The 15,986-nt window shown below is 35.3% G+C and overlaps 1 protein-coding gene and 1 non-coding gene across 3 annotated transcripts in view; one reads left to right on the top strand and one right to left on the bottom strand.

Moving 5' to 3' along the window:
• Nucleotides 1–2,034: 2,034 nt before the first annotated feature.
• Nucleotides 2,035–15,986, top strand: part of LOC127845520 (uncharacterized) — a 36,781-nt gene continuing 22,829 nt past the window's right edge. The window contains exon 1 of one of the 2 annotated variants that reach the window (XM_052376514.1): nucleotides 2,035–2,470. The gene's annotated coding sequence lies outside the window, so the exon portion shown is untranslated. Of the gene's footprint in view, nucleotides 2,471–15,865 lie in introns of those variants that run through there. The other variant, XM_052376513.1, reaches the window with a different exon arrangement.
• On the bottom strand, nucleotides 10,093–10,164 carry Trnaw-cca (transfer RNA tryptophan (anticodon CCA)). Its single transcript has one exon. It is a non-coding gene; the product is annotated as a tRNA-Trp (tRNA).

Here is a 15,986-nt window from a genome sequence, read left to right as displayed (position 1 = left end):
ATCCGTTCATTATATCAAAAATGAATACTTATTTTTTTATTGTTGCTTTTTCTGTCCGGCCTAATGGATAAAGCGCGAAGATGATGATTGTTAAAGTCTCCATATAACCGGGGTATTATAATTTTTTATATTAAACAGGTTGGACTTACCGTTTCAACAATGAACTTTAACTTATCTTTTTACTACAGATGTGAACAGATTCCCAAAAGTACAGAAGCACTTAATTTCGATAAATAATATTGAGTGAAAGTATGTAAAAATACATGTAAACTAAATCGTTTCATGTGTTATGTAGTATTTCATGTACTCAGTCTGGTCAGGACTACATAACTGGAGGATATGTTACGCTGTTTGGTCGACAAGCAACGCGACTGGTTGAACAAGTTTTACCTGCGTAAGTGTTCATTTTATTATATTGAAGTAGATTAATCTAATAACGAAGAAACGAGATTCTCATATTCGTGTAATAACGATATTGTGTACAGAAAAACGTCTGCTCAGTATTGTTATATTTTATTGGATAAACAACGGGTAGTTTACTATGGATTTTTTGTGTTGAAAACATCTTCCACCGATTCATAAAGCCCGAGTTTAAAAATATTTAAAATATGCATATGATATGTATATATTAAATCGAATTACTTACATAATGTCTGCAAAGTAAAGGAGTTCCCAAAATGTGTATTTCTAAATAAAACTCAACTACTTTCGCTGAAAATCTAAATATGCGACCGTCTGATTTATTTCAGAAACGTTTTAACGGATAAATCGAAATAAGTGAGCAATACATATAAACTTTCGCATGGAGCATGGCATCATCGGTGATAAGCATCGCTAAATACACTTTACATTGATCCTCCTCGACAATATTCGCTATACTTGTTCGCAGAAGTTAGCCGTGTCTAAAAATATATGTTTATTGATTTTACAATGCATTTAACAAACGGGTTCTTTAAAACACTCATACGCTATTACACTTTCTTTTTTTAGAGTTACGGATAATTCTGTGTCTTGTTCGAAGAAAACTGGGCTTAATTCATGTGCGTAAACTGTCGTCCCAGATTAGCCTGTGCAGTCCGCACAGGCTAATCAGGGACGACACTTTCCGCTTTAATGGTATTATTAGTTTCAATGAAGTCCCTCCTTACCGAAAATCAAGTTAAGGCGGAAAGTGTCGTCCCTGTTTAGCCTGTGCGAACTTCACAGGCTAATCTGGGACGACACTTTACGCACATGAATTAAGCCCAGTTTTCTCAGAACAAGACATTCTTTAAGCCCATAATGAGACTCAATATGAGACATATTTGGGGACTGATGCCACGTTCTCCACGTTCTCAATTAATTATTGAATGAATGGAATTTTTATGTCTTGTTAAGAAAATATTTTTGTTAAAAACTGTTTAAACCAAATTCTCTGGTTACGAAAGTAAGCTTTCAATTTAATATAATTAATTTCGACAATAAATAAAGAATCTAACCACGGAGCAGTAAAATTGGTGATTGCTATTGTACACCACCTTCAAAAACATAATACAGCTTCTACACACAAAAATGCAATCAGGAAGCAATTTCCTTTGTACCCAAGGTAAAAATGTCAAACTCTTAATGTGGTTTTATTACAAACACAATAACATTTTAATCCCCGTATCTTGAACACAACCGGTTATAAAACTGGTCATTTCGTTAAGTTTTTATATTGTTTTTTCGGGTTGAAGCACCTTCTTAACCTCTATTTGCGAGACTAGGCGAGAAGGGGGCCGATACGTTTCTTATTTGCCCGTTTAACAGATTCAGATTTCAAATGCATTGGTTCAGTAAGCCTAATGACCTATTATGTATATAATTATGCCGCATAAAAGCGAGTATGGACTTGTGTGTAATACGATAATAGAAAGTCACTGTTTGATAATATTTTTGTTAAACATCTTTCCGGCCGAAAGAACATAATATTTGCACTTGCCGGGTACATGTTTGGAAAATAACGATGTGTCAACTTAAACCAAATGGTAATTGTATACAAGCTACAAGTGTTGATGCGTTTGAGTTAAGTTGAAGTATACAAAGTGTGTAGTTCCGTTTGTAAAAAGCTTTTATGGAACAATATAAGATTTAAAGTATTTCTTTTAAACGAAATACTTTTCAGTGAAATGAATATCATTTTAATTAATTTAAACTAAAGTTCTTTTAAAATGCGATGAGTTATGTGTTATGGCCCTGCGCTCAATATAAAGATAGGATACATTTGAACCTAACAGGAACGTGGTAACATGCAGGGGTTTATTTGTACATGTGCGTGTGCTCTGTGTACAGTCACTGTCATGCGGAGAATGTAGTGTCCACAAGATCTCATGGTGAACAAAATCACTAGGATGGGGATGTATTATCTTGTTTCTGGGAATAACGTTGAGGAATTTATAAGAATATTAGGAAAATAAACAGCAGAAACTTATTTAGCATTTTTTGCAACAAGGTGAGTAGTTGTACTGAATTTTACAGGAAATGTTCACTATTAAAAGAACATTTTATTATTGTTGCAATGTATGACATTTAAGATAATGACACGTTTATTACTACGTGATTAGGTAAAATATGCAATTGTTAAATTATAGAACAAAATATGATAATGCCACATGTAAATGTCTTTATGGCGAGTTTTTGTGTAACCATACGATGTACTCAAGCCTAGCTTGGTAGCGCAGAATGTTAAATATTTTACGTCTACGGTAACATTATCGTGATTTCGAGTCATGTGGTTTTATACGTGTGTGCGCTTTCTAGTATGTTCTATGCATACTAGTATATTTTATAGATGTGCGGAATGCGAACGATAAATATATTTCAAGATGTGTGTTCCGATGTTTGTCTAAGCATGAGATGTATTGAAACCATTTAAATAAAAACCCAGTAAATTTACGGATATATTTGAACAGTCAAAATCTTTATTCAAATGTTAGATACATAACAATAGTACTCTGCACAAGCAGTTTCTAGACAAATGAACATGTTGTTGAAAATTGTGGTTAATTTGTTCTTAAAAAGTAAATTAGCACTTGGTTTGATACAAAACTCTACATGAACGTATGCCCCGAGGAAATTTGAAGTAATAAGTTTTAAAGTTATGATCGAGTCGATGTTAAAGGATGGATGTTCAATAAAACTGTCTAGATCTAGTACCCCACAACAACGTCAGAATGTTCAGTACAATATTTATGCAATCGTTCAGCATAACATAGTTTACTCTGCAGTCGTATTTTTAATGTATATGAACTTGCATATATTGTTTAGTTGGATTATCTTATAAAAATAGTTACATGTATATGACTGTATTATTGCAGTCATTGATCTTTAGAAGTAGACTCTAAACAAAATTTGCATTTCCAGTTATTATTGCACTGTGGGTTTTTTTCTTCACGAAATCATAAATATACGGGTTCTCGAAATTAACCCACTATCTGTTACTTATTTGGAACATGTCAAATTCAGTGCCGCCATTGTATCTAAAAGGTGTTTATAAATGTCACCAAGTGGTAAAAAGTGGTTTGCAATTCCAAGATCCGAAACCGCGACCTCCCGCTATCAAGGCGAGTCCTTTACTGAGTAAGCTTACGCGGCCGCTAACACAGTTTTTAAATCAGAAATTTATTTACAGGTCTGTGCGTCTTCACGACAACATTTTATGTACAAACACCACTGTCCTCTTTTAGGGGAACAATAATTAATGTTGAGCCCGCGTATTCGCCAAAAAAATGTTTTGATCCAAATAGACCAGTGTACGATGGCAAATTAGACCAGTATCACCCACCATGCTTAAGTTTGGTAGTGTAACGTAATATTTAACTCAATTGATGGTATTGACAGATCCGCTCGTCGTTATTCTATAGATATATATCCGCCGTGGAGTAATAAACAAATCAATGATGGATCTTTGAACAAGCATTTTCGTATAGTTGCCAGTTTGTCCTTTCTTCCTTTCTTACTTCCTTCTGTCACACTTTTGTTACAGTTTCTCATAGCGCCTTCAATATTTTACCGATCTCTTACATATTTGGCATTTAGGTACCTTGCATGGACCTCAACCTTTTGATGAGGATTGAAGTCACTTGGGTCATGGTCACCGATGCTAATAATAGATTTTTTCCGTAACACTTTTGTTACAGTTTCTCATAGCGCCTTTAATATTTTACCGATCCCTTACATATTTGGCATGTTGGTACCGTGCATGGACCTCTACCTTTTTATGAGGTTTGAGTTCTTCACTGGGGTCAAGGTCAAGGTCATCGAGGCTAATAATAGATTTTTGTTACAGTTTCTCATAGCGCCTTCATTATTTTACCGATCCCTTACATATTTGGCATGTAGGTACCTTGCATGGACCTCTACCTTTTTATGAGGTTTGAGTTCACTGGGGTCAAGCTCAAGGTCATCGAGGCTTATAATAGATTTTTGTAACAGCCTATCATAGCGCCTTTAATATTTTACCGATCTCTTACATATTTGCCATGTAGGTACCATGTATGGACCTCTTCTTTTTGATGAGGTTTGAGGTCACTGGGATCAAGATCAAGGTCACCGAGGCTGATAATAAATTTTTGTAACAGTTTCTCATAGCGCCTTCAACATTTTACCGAACTCTTACATATTTGGCATGTAGTTACCTTGCATGGACCTCTACCTTTTGATGAGGTTTGAGGTCACTGGGGTCAATGTCTAGGTCATCGAGGCTAATAATAGATTTTTCCGTCACACTTTTGTTACAGTTGCTCATAGCGCCTTCAATATTTTACCGATCTCTTACATATATGGCAGTTAGGTACCTTGCATGGACCTCTACCTTTTGATGAGGTTTGAGGTCACTGGGGTTAAGGTCAATGTGACTGAGGCTAATAATAGATTTTCTAAAGGTCACAGGTTCAATCAAATGGTAAAAACATTCAGCAATTTATGTTGATGCAACTATAATCATTCAAAAACAAGCAATATACCTTAACCATGAACGTAAGGGAAGCATCCATCGTTTTCAACGATACTTGTGTAATTTCAGTCTCATCCATTTACATTTATGACATAGTATATACAAGATATAAAAACACATATATAACAACATCTGTAAATGGCCATTCAAATTTGAATTATAAGAGACTATAAAAATCTAATATAGTACAATGAATACATTTATGGTAAAACAAAGAACATGTAGTCCGTGAGTGAATAAGTGAGTGTGTTTGTGTAAACAAGAGTGGTATAAGTGGGGCTTAGGTAGGTGATATGAATACGAGTGAGTGAGTGAGTGAGTGAGTGAGTGAGTGAGTGAGTGAGTGAGTGAGTGAGTGAGTGAGTGAGTGAGTGAGTGAGTGAGTGAGTGAGTGAGTGAGTGAGTGAGTGAGTGAGTGAGTGATTGAGTGTAGGTAGATCTGTTGCTGTTGAGTATAAGTTAGTAATGGCAGTAGAGGGTTTATTGAGAAATAATGAATTAAACTCTTAATCAGTGAACAAGCCAGTGGTTGTCCACGTAAGTTGCGAATGAGTATTTGTTGATTCAATCGTCTTGTTCGTTACCTAGTGTATTGGTAGATCAACTACCATTTAACCAATGCATGTAATATAAATGTCTCCATCTCGATATATGTAGATGTTTTTGACATTTAAACAACATGGTTACTGAATTACTGAAGAGAGTATAAACATGATGCACTCAACAACTGTACAGTTAACTAAAAGCCACATCAGTAGCGCTAATCTTACCTTTCATTTATAAGGTTAAAAACTGTCTTAAAAACAATAATTTTAAGATACTGACATAAAATATTGTGACTATTGCCAAAATTGTAAAATGTAGCTACAATACATATCACCTCGGGCCAGGTCTGCAATAAATGCTGGTTATAAATAAATACAAATGCCACATAAAATATAATGTAGCTATAAATATGGACATATTTTGTTTGAGGTCTCAGCTATAAACTAACACCAACAGTCTTTACCCATGGTTTAGGTGAAATCTAGTAAATTTAGTAAAACATTATAAATCCACCACATATTATTATACTTCAATGTCTGTGTAAGTTATCTCTCGAAGCCTTATTGTGCAAATATGTATCATTGGTTAAGAAAATCTTATGGTTTAGTATATATTTTATACCTTATGGTAAAATATGACATTCATGCAGTGATATAACAGCAGTGAAAATAAACAAATTGTTATTTTCACCGGTGAAAATAATACATTTTCGGAACTACATTTTCTATTTTTAGAATATCATATCAAGATTTTTATGATCACGAATGAATAAAAATCGGTATTCCTCCAAAGCCAACTGATTTTCTTTTCATTATATGTTTTTTTTCACCGTTTATTTACATTGTAAAAGAGTTTAACTGGAGAATTTCGCTGGAATAATGACGTAATTTCGTCGGAAAAATGACGTCATTTTGTGTATTGAAATGTATTGAGGCAAGCCAAGGGAGAAAGGGTAACTTTTCAGCGAAAGGGAAACAGCTGTTAATTATTTTCTTGAAAAAGGGGTATTAAAGAAACAGAAAATTTGTTCATGTTAGTGTAAGATCGTTTGTTATTTCAATCGTGATCATAGAAAAATAATATTTTCACGTGTGGCTACGCAACTCGTGAAAATATATTTTCTATGATCATTCGTGAAATAACAAACGATCTTACACTGACATGAACAAATATCCTCTACATAATTGATATATGCGTTCGTGAATAAAATGTTTAGGGCGTTATCGTCTCATTATTTTTATTATTTCCTTTTCTAACTAAGTATTCGTTTCCGCGCGATATCTCATGAACTAATGATTCGACTTTGATAAAAGTGTACATGTTCTTCTCGTTGAGGGCGGATTTTTCCGGATGTTATTGGCGTTTTAAGAATATTAAATGCCGCCCTTGATCTCGGACATAAATTATTCAAATAGTACTTCATTTTATACGCAGATTCCTTATGGAAAGACTTGCGTTTATGTTCCGATTCAATAATTGTTTAGGCAAGTATTGCCATTTGATCAGTAGTATGCTTGAATAATAAATGTTACGTTTCTTTATCAGATCACATGAACTAATGGTCTGAATTTGCTGGAAATAACAAATGTGAAGAGTCCGCAGAGGGTAGGTATTCACAAATTGTCATGTCGTTCCGAGTGCACATGCTCATCTCGGCGACACTCCGAACACACGCATAAAGCTTGGTTTTCCGAGCACGCGAATGTATTAAAGCCGGGAGGCGGAAAACTACAACGGGCGAGGCATGGTCAGGGGTGATAACTCCAAAAAAGGGTTAGGGTAAGGGTTAGGGTTAGGGGTCGGGTTAGGGTTAGGGTTGGGTTTAGGCTAACCCAAACCCTAACCCGACCCCTAACACTAACCCTAACCCTAACCTTAACCCTCTAACCCCCCCCCCTTGCGCAATACCATACCATGCCTCGCCCGTTGTAGTTTTCCGCCTCCCATTAAAGCCTGGTTTTCCAGACAATTGTATTACAGACAATGGCATACATCTTTAGGCGCCGATGACTCGTTCTCGTTCAAGAACTTCAATCATAACTTTAAACCTCTCACTATACGCTAAGCAATTAACATTTATATATCGTAAATGCTGACCTAAACACGGCAATATGTAAACCGACTTACAAACTCTCTTGTGAATAAAATAAGCATAAAACCCTTAAACAAAATTATCTTGACTTGAATGAAATGAAGCATAGTATTACAAAACAGTTCTTAGTCGCTGATAAACCTGTGAACAACCCTCATAAATATAATACTGCGTGTAAACAAACATACAACAGCAACAATGAAAACAAATTTTGTGTACACACGCTCTTTATTTGTTTTCTTTAGTGTATTGTTTTATTGCAATCAGTGATGATATAAAATCACATCAAAGTATAGAAATAACGCGTTTCTATAAACGTATCTTCAACAAAACCGACTTTTATGCTGATCATATCTTTTTTTTTATTGTAACCACTTATTGATCATCTGTATGTAAAAACGAAAAAACACAAAACAATGCGAAAAGGGGCTAGGCCATTAAAGGGATCTTTTCACGGTTTGGTAAATTGACAAAATTTAAAAAAGTTGTTTCAGATTCGCAAATTTTCGTTTTAGTTATGTTATTTGTGAGGAAACAGTATTACTGAACATTTACCATAGTCCAATATAGCCATTATATGTATCTTTTGACTATTTGAAAACCTAAAAATTATAAAGCGTTGCAACGCGAAACGATTGAATAATTTGGAGAGTTCTGTTGTTGTCGTTTAAATTTACGAAACTACGAAGATTGCTTATATACGGTATAAAATACTTTAGATGTGTATACCCGTCGGAATAGCCGAGAGGGCTAATGCGTTTTTACTTCAGACTAATTCCAGGACTCCGGGGGTCACTGGTTCGTGCCCTGGTACCGGCTATTTTTTTTTCCTTTTTTTAAATTTTATTCTTGATTTTTTTACTGGAGCTTTTAATATCCAATGTTAACATTTATCAATATAAAGCATTTAATGCCAAACTTCAAAATATGCCAAAATCTGTGAAAAGGCCCCTTTAAAACAACTGAACAATTTGTTACTTACACTGGTTCAATTGGCTTAATGACCTATTGTAAAGAGTATGCAACCGAAACAACGAGGATGGAATGCCATATTATGCTATAATTTCAAGTCACAGTCTAAATATTGGGAAAAAAACGCATTTACTATTATGTACTGGACATCTTTCGAACAGAAATGCCAGAATATACAAGTGCAAAAATAACGATTTGTCAAGTTTAACCGTGTTGTACAAGCGATCAGTGCTGGTGCGCTTGTGGTTAATCGAAGTACCGGTATACAAAGTGTGTATTTCCGTGTTTACCAAGCCTAATTGAACAAAATAATTATAAAATGTATTTCTTTTTAACGAAATAGATTTCGATGAAAGGGATGTCGTTTACTTCCATTATAACTAATGCCTTGATAAAATACCATAGGCTAATTTGTATGACTTGGCGCTTACTATAAAATACGGATTGCATTTAAACCGAAGCAGAAAGCTTTGATGTGAATCTGTTCTTAGAGTGCTGAATACACTCACTGATATGTGGCAAATATACTTAATCTAATAATTTTAAACCATGACTATTTAGTGAACTGTTTACATGGGCCCTAACTAAGTTGTTATCTGGGCAGTAATAAGAGTCATCTTATACACTATTCATTCCGTCGTGTATAATATAGTCGCATTTATTGCAAACTCTGCTATTCAGGTCACCAACAACACACATTTTACCTTATTCAGAAAATAAGTAATATCATTTTCTTAAATTTTAAACAGATCTACATTAAATGTGGTATATACTGAGGACTCTTGACCCAATCTATAAGTTGCACAGATCTTAAAATTTTCTGAGATATTTAAAAAAAAATGTGTGACCCATTTATAATCATATAATTGCATCATAATGATTTTTACTATTGAAACATTTACAACAAGTTTTTCTTTATAATTTACACAACAATCCCACGACTATTCCTACGAGCTTTTCTATTCTGAAATTTTCTAATTTAGTAAACATGCAAATAAGCCCGTAAATCAATATCTAGAGCTATTAGATCAAGATCCGTTAATATTCCGAGACAGGATTTTAACTTCACCAACGCCATGGCCCTACGCTCGCACCGAGTCCCCATCTATGTAGTGCGTAATGTACGCCAGGTACGCCTGTGTACCCAGCCGCGTCGCCCACTTCATCTTCATTTGTGTCGGAAACAATACCGCTTACACGTACAATCGTTATCTTAGAATGACGTCGTCATTATCGTCAATAGGGCTAATGAGGATCGTCGCCCACTTCATCTTCATTTTAAGCGAACGATCCGCATTAGCCCTATTGAAGATAATGATGACGTCATTCTAAGATGACGACTGTACGTGTAAGCGGTATTGTTTTCGACACAAACCATTATTTGCAACATGCTATAGTAACACGACAAAAATATGCCCCACAAATATACACTCAATTCTGTTACTACGCATAGCAAGCAAGGTATTAACAAGTGTATCATCGACGCTCGTGTGATGATTGATAAAAAGTGTGACCCTGACGTGATTCGAACACGCAACCTTCTGATCTGGAGTCAGACGCGCTACCGTTGCGCCACAAAGTCGATATATATGGGCTTTGAAAAACTTAATAGTCTTCTGTTATTTTTATCCGTTCATAATACCAAGAATGAATACTTAATTTTTAGCTCGTCTTTTCGAAGAAAAATGAGAGCTATACTACTCGCCCCGGCGTCGGCGTCTGAGCGTTGTTTAAAGTTTTTTATAAAGTCAAATAACTTTAATACTATCAAAGATAATTAACTCAAACCTGGAATTCTTCTTTATGACAACACGACAATTGTGAAGGTGAAACTGCATAACTCTGTCAGCATTAATTTTAGAGTTATGCCCCTTTTTATACTTAGAAAATTGAAAATTTGGTTGAGGTTTGTGTTTAGGTAAACTTTATTTCAAAGTATCAAAGCTATTGCTTTCATACATGCAAACTTACTCACTATCATAAGGGGACTGTGCATGCAAAGTTATGTAAATCTGACTGACATTTTGATAGAATTATGGCACCTTTTATTTAAAATTTGGTTAAGTTTTGTGTTTTGTTCCATTTTACTCCTAAAGTATCATAGCTATTGCTTTCAGACTTGGAACACTTGCTAACTATCATAGGGGGACTGTACAGGACAAGTTTCATAACTCTGGTTGGCATTTTCACGGAATTATGGCCCTTATTTTACTTAGTAACTTTGAATATTTCGTTAAATTTTGTGTTTAGATGCACTTTCCTTCAAAAGTATCAGGGCTATTGCTTTCAAATTTCAAATACTTTCTTACTATCACGAGGGTACTGTACCTGGCAAGTTGAATTTTACCTTGACCTTTGAATGACCTTGAATCTCAATGATAAATAAATAAACTTTGCTCAAATTGCCACAACTTCTTTATCTAGGATCAGATTTGATTCATACTTTGACAAAACAACACTCACCTGACATACCACAATGAGCTCCACCCAAACCATCCCGCACGCTCCACCCCAGAATCCCTTTTCTTTTCATTATTTTTGAAATATCATCTAATAAATGACCACACTCCAACATTATTTCCCCTCTCCACCCCCACACACAAAAAATAAATTATTTTGTTATGCCCCCGGATCGAATGATGATCGGGCATATATTGTTTTTGTTCTGGCTGGCTGGCTGGCTGGTTGGCTGGCTGGCTGGCTGGCTGGCTGGCTGTTAAATTTCCGCGACACCAGCGCCCTAGCCCTACGCTCGCACCGTGGTTCAATCTATGTAGAACGTAATGTACGCCAGGAACGCCCGTTTACCCAACCGCGTCGCCCACTTCATCTTCATTTGTGTCGGAAACAATACCGCTTACACGTACAGTCGTTATCTTAGAATGACGTCGTCTGTCTGTCTTTTGTAATATTGAAGATAGCAACTTGATATTTGGCATGCATGTGTATCTCATTGAGCTGCACATTTTGAGTGGTGAAAGGTCAAGGTCAATGTCATCATTCAAGGTGAAAGGTAAAAAAAATTAATTCAAAGCGGCGCAGAAGTGGACATTGTCTTTCCGACACACACATCTCTTGTTTTGAAAAATGGTAAAAAAATATTATTTATTTTTATTATTTAATTTTTGAAAGACCGTCCAAACATTCCACCCAAGAAATCGCTATAAAACTTAAAATTTTATCTTATTAGTTTGTTTTAGTCTTTACAAATGTTCAATAGATTGTGGAAAATATACTTGAACTCAGAATCGTCTATTATTTACCACTTCTTAAAAAAAATAAATATAAGCGATCAATATGTTTCAATTATGGTCCTCTTCCAGTTAGAATATGACTATATTACCTTGACATTATTGAATATGAACTATTTCCCCGTAATGGCTTTTGTTATACTGTCAAGCACTCGAAAAGTCGAGCGCGCTGTCTTCTGACAGCTCTTGTTTAGTGTTACAACTTCGTTGAAGGTAGACTTGCCTACAAAATATGTCTTTATAGATGTTACTATGCATTTAACAAACTGGTCCATTAAAACACTAATACGCTATTTCGCTTTTTTTTCTTTAGAGTTACGGATAAAACATCTGGGACGACAATTTACTCACATCTTTTAAGCCCAGGTTTTCGCATAACGAGACTCAATTTAAGACATATTTCGGGACTGATGCCACCTCCTCATTCAACATCTCATTTTATATTATGAAAAGTTCCACTCTTAAACTTTACCATTATATAGTTTCATGTCGTGAATGCCGTCAGTGCCACTGACAAGATGTCAACCCATCAACTTTGAAGTTTTCGAGTGTCTATCTTACGTTAACCCATTTATGCCTAGTGTCTAGAAAAAAATGGCCTTGGCAAACAGCGTAGACCCAGATGAGACGCCGCATGATGCGGCGTCTCATCAGGGTCTGCGCTGTTTGCTTAAAGGAATTTCTGTAAGAGATATTCTAAATATAGAAATAAATATACTAGACATCCCTAATTTTGGAAATAAATTGATCCAATTTAGAAGGATGGGAGAATCCACAAGGAATACATTGATTAATGTTCTTCATCTCCTCACTCAGTCTTACTCTCTTCCTGCCCAACCTCTTATGATACTTGACACGTACACTTAACATACCAGCAATATACATTGTATATATGAGCCTCGCTCTGTGAAAAGAGGGTATATATAATTCATGTGCGTTTAGTGTTGTCCCAGATTAGCCTGTGTAGTTCGCAGGGCTAATCAGGGACGAAACTTACCGCTTTAACTGGATTTTTGCTAAGAAGAGACTTTCTTTAAACGGAAATTTCATACAAACGGAAAGTGTCGTCCCTGATAAACCTGTGTGGACTGCAATGGCTAATATGGGACATCACTTTACGCATACGCATTAAATCCAATTTTCTCAGAGCATGGCCCAATTATCTAAATAATTGGTTGTATCAGTAAATGTACACTTTAAACGTTGTATCATTCGCCACCAGTTGGTAATTGTTTTAACGTGCTAGAAAATTAAAATGTACTACAAATATACAAGGAAAGGAATTCATAGAAAGTTGTAACTTGTTTTCTTATCTATTATTGCATGAATGTATTTCATGTGTCATGTTTAGAGCATTTTAATAATAAAAACTGTATTCTCTTGTTAAAAAAGCTTTAAACCCTTAAATTAAATTATCTGGACATAATTGAAATGAAGTTTTTTAGTTACAAAAATTTCCATATTAGGTGATAACCGCTGTTCACAACCCTGAACTTCATACCATATTTTATTAAACTCGTCCAGGAAATTCGTTAGTAAGCTCGCCAGAGGCTCGCTTACTAACAAATTCCTGAACTCGTTTAATAAATATAAGATCTGGCACGAGTTGTCATATCATACCATATTTTATTAAACGAGTTCAGGAATTTTGTTAGTAAGCGAGCCTTTGGCGAGCTTACTTACGAATTTCCTGGACGAGTTTAATAAAATATGGTATGATATGACAACGAGTGTCAGATCTTTTTTATCACATGCTTTTAAATGAGCAAATTAAATAAATATTTACGAAAACATAATGATAAATCCCGAATGTTGTTTACATTTCGTGACGTCATTTGACGTTGCAACGTCATTTCAGCAAAATAACAAAATGCGATTGGTCAATAAATGAAAACTAAGCCAATGAAAACACAAATGTTGTATTACACATGTGTAATATTATACACTTATTTCATGGATGCGCGGTGAACAGTCAAAACTGTTTCCCAAGGTATCAGGGATGACTTTGGTACTGTTTCCCGAGGCCGAGATGCCGAGGGCAACAGTTCCAAATGTCAGTCCTGATACCGAGGGACAACGGTTTAGACTGTTCACCAAGCATCCATGAAATAAGTGTTTTATTACCTGATCAAATTTCCAACATAGAAATAACAGCAAACTCCATTTTTATTTACACACAACAGTAATCGATAAAATAAATAATTTTGACTGTTTAACTGTAAAATGACGTCATTTTTTCGTCGAAATGACGTCATTATTCCAGCGGGCATCAGTTCAAACTGTTAACCGGTCAACAGTTCGATATTCACCGGTAACAGTTTAAAGCATTGTAAATTTCTTTTTCGACGAGGAAATAGCAAATAATAATTAATTATCATTTATATAAGACATCAGGAAATAATATACACTTATTTCATGGATGCGCGGTGAACAGTCAAAACTGTTTCCCAAGGTATCAGGGGTGACTTTGGTACTGTTGCCCGAAGCCGATAGGCCGAGGGCAACAGTTCCAAATGTCAGCCCTGATACCGAGGGACAACAGTTTTGACTGTTCACCAAGCATCCATGAAATAAGTGTTTTATTACCTGATCAAATTTCCAACATAGAAATAACAGCAAACAACATTTTTATTTACACACAACAGTTATCGATAAAATAAATAATTTTGACTGTTTAACTGTAAAATGACGTCAATTTTTCGACGAAATGACGTCATTATTCCAGCGGGCAACAGTTCAAACTGTTGACCGGTCAACAGTTCGATATTCACCGGTAACAGTTTAAAACATTGCAAATTTCTTTTTTTCAACGAGGAAATAGCAAAAAATAATTAATTATCATTTATATAAGACATCAGGTAATAATCAAAACTGTTTCCCAAGGTATCAGTGATGACTTTGGTACTAGGCCGAAGGCAACAGTTCCAAATTTCAGCCCTGATACCGAGGGACAACAGGTTTGACTGTTCACCAAGCATCCATGAAATAAGTGTTTTATTACCTGATCAAATTTCCAACATAGAAATAACAGCAAACTTAATTTTTATTTACACACAACAGTAATCGATGAAATAAATAATTTTGACTGTTTAACTTTAAAATGACGTCATATTTTCGACGAAATGACGTCATTATTCCAGCGGGCAACAGTTCAAACTGTTGACCGGTCAACAGTTCGATATTCACCGGTAACAGTTTAAAACACTGCAATTTTCTTTTTCGACGAGGAAATAGCAAAAAATAATTAATTATCATTTATATAAGACATCAGGTAATAAAACAAAATATGTAATGGTTATATTACATGGGAAACAGGGTATGGCATGTGATAAAATGTGGTATCATATGACAACTCGTGCCAGATCCTATATGTATATGCTGGACAAGGCGAGTGTGAAACCTTTAAACAGGTGAACAGTTTTCACTTACAGAAGTTCAATGACCTATAAAAGCACAAATAACGATGTGTTAAGCGAGTGGTAAATTATATACAAGCAATAGGTGCTGACGCCTTTGCGGTGAATCGAAGATTATACAGTTATTTAGTCCGTTCGTACCAAACGTGTTTTAACAAAATCCTTATTTAGAGTATATGAGTCTCGCTCTGCGAAAACAGGGTTAAATGCATGTGCATTAAGTGTCGTTCCAGATTATCCTGTGTAGTCCGCACAAGCTAATCAGGGACGACACTTTCCTCTTTTATGATTGTTTTCGTTGAAAAAATCCAGTTAAGGTGGAAAGTGTCGTCCCTGATTAGCCTATGCGGATAATCAGGGACGACACTTTATGCACATACATTAAGCCATGTTTTTCACAGAGCGAGCTCATTTCGTTTAACGAAAATTCAATGAAAAGAATATAATTTAATTTCATTAAAACTTAAGCCGTTTTAAAATGCCCTAAGTTATTTGATTATGTCCTGAAGCTTAAGATAATATACGGAATACATTTGACGTAAATCGTATCTTGGCAACATACTGATGTTAATCTGTACATCGTGTGCTGACTACACTCAATGTCATGTGACGAATGTAGTCATTTGTCTTCAAGGGCTCACGGTGAATGAAACTAAACGAATGAGGATGTATGTTCTGGTTGCCGGAGATTAAATTGTGAAACAAAAAGAGATGTTTGCAATAGAATGGATTTTATT

This window comes from Dreissena polymorpha, chromosome 9, assembly GCF_020536995.1.
Source record: "Dreissena polymorpha isolate Duluth1 chromosome 9, UMN_Dpol_1.0, whole genome shotgun sequence".
Taxonomy (NCBI): Eukaryota; Metazoa; Mollusca; class Bivalvia; order Myida; family Dreissenidae; genus Dreissena; species Dreissena polymorpha.
The sequence above is the reverse complement of the archived record's forward strand: the minus strand, read 5'-3'. Positions and strand labels throughout refer to the sequence as shown.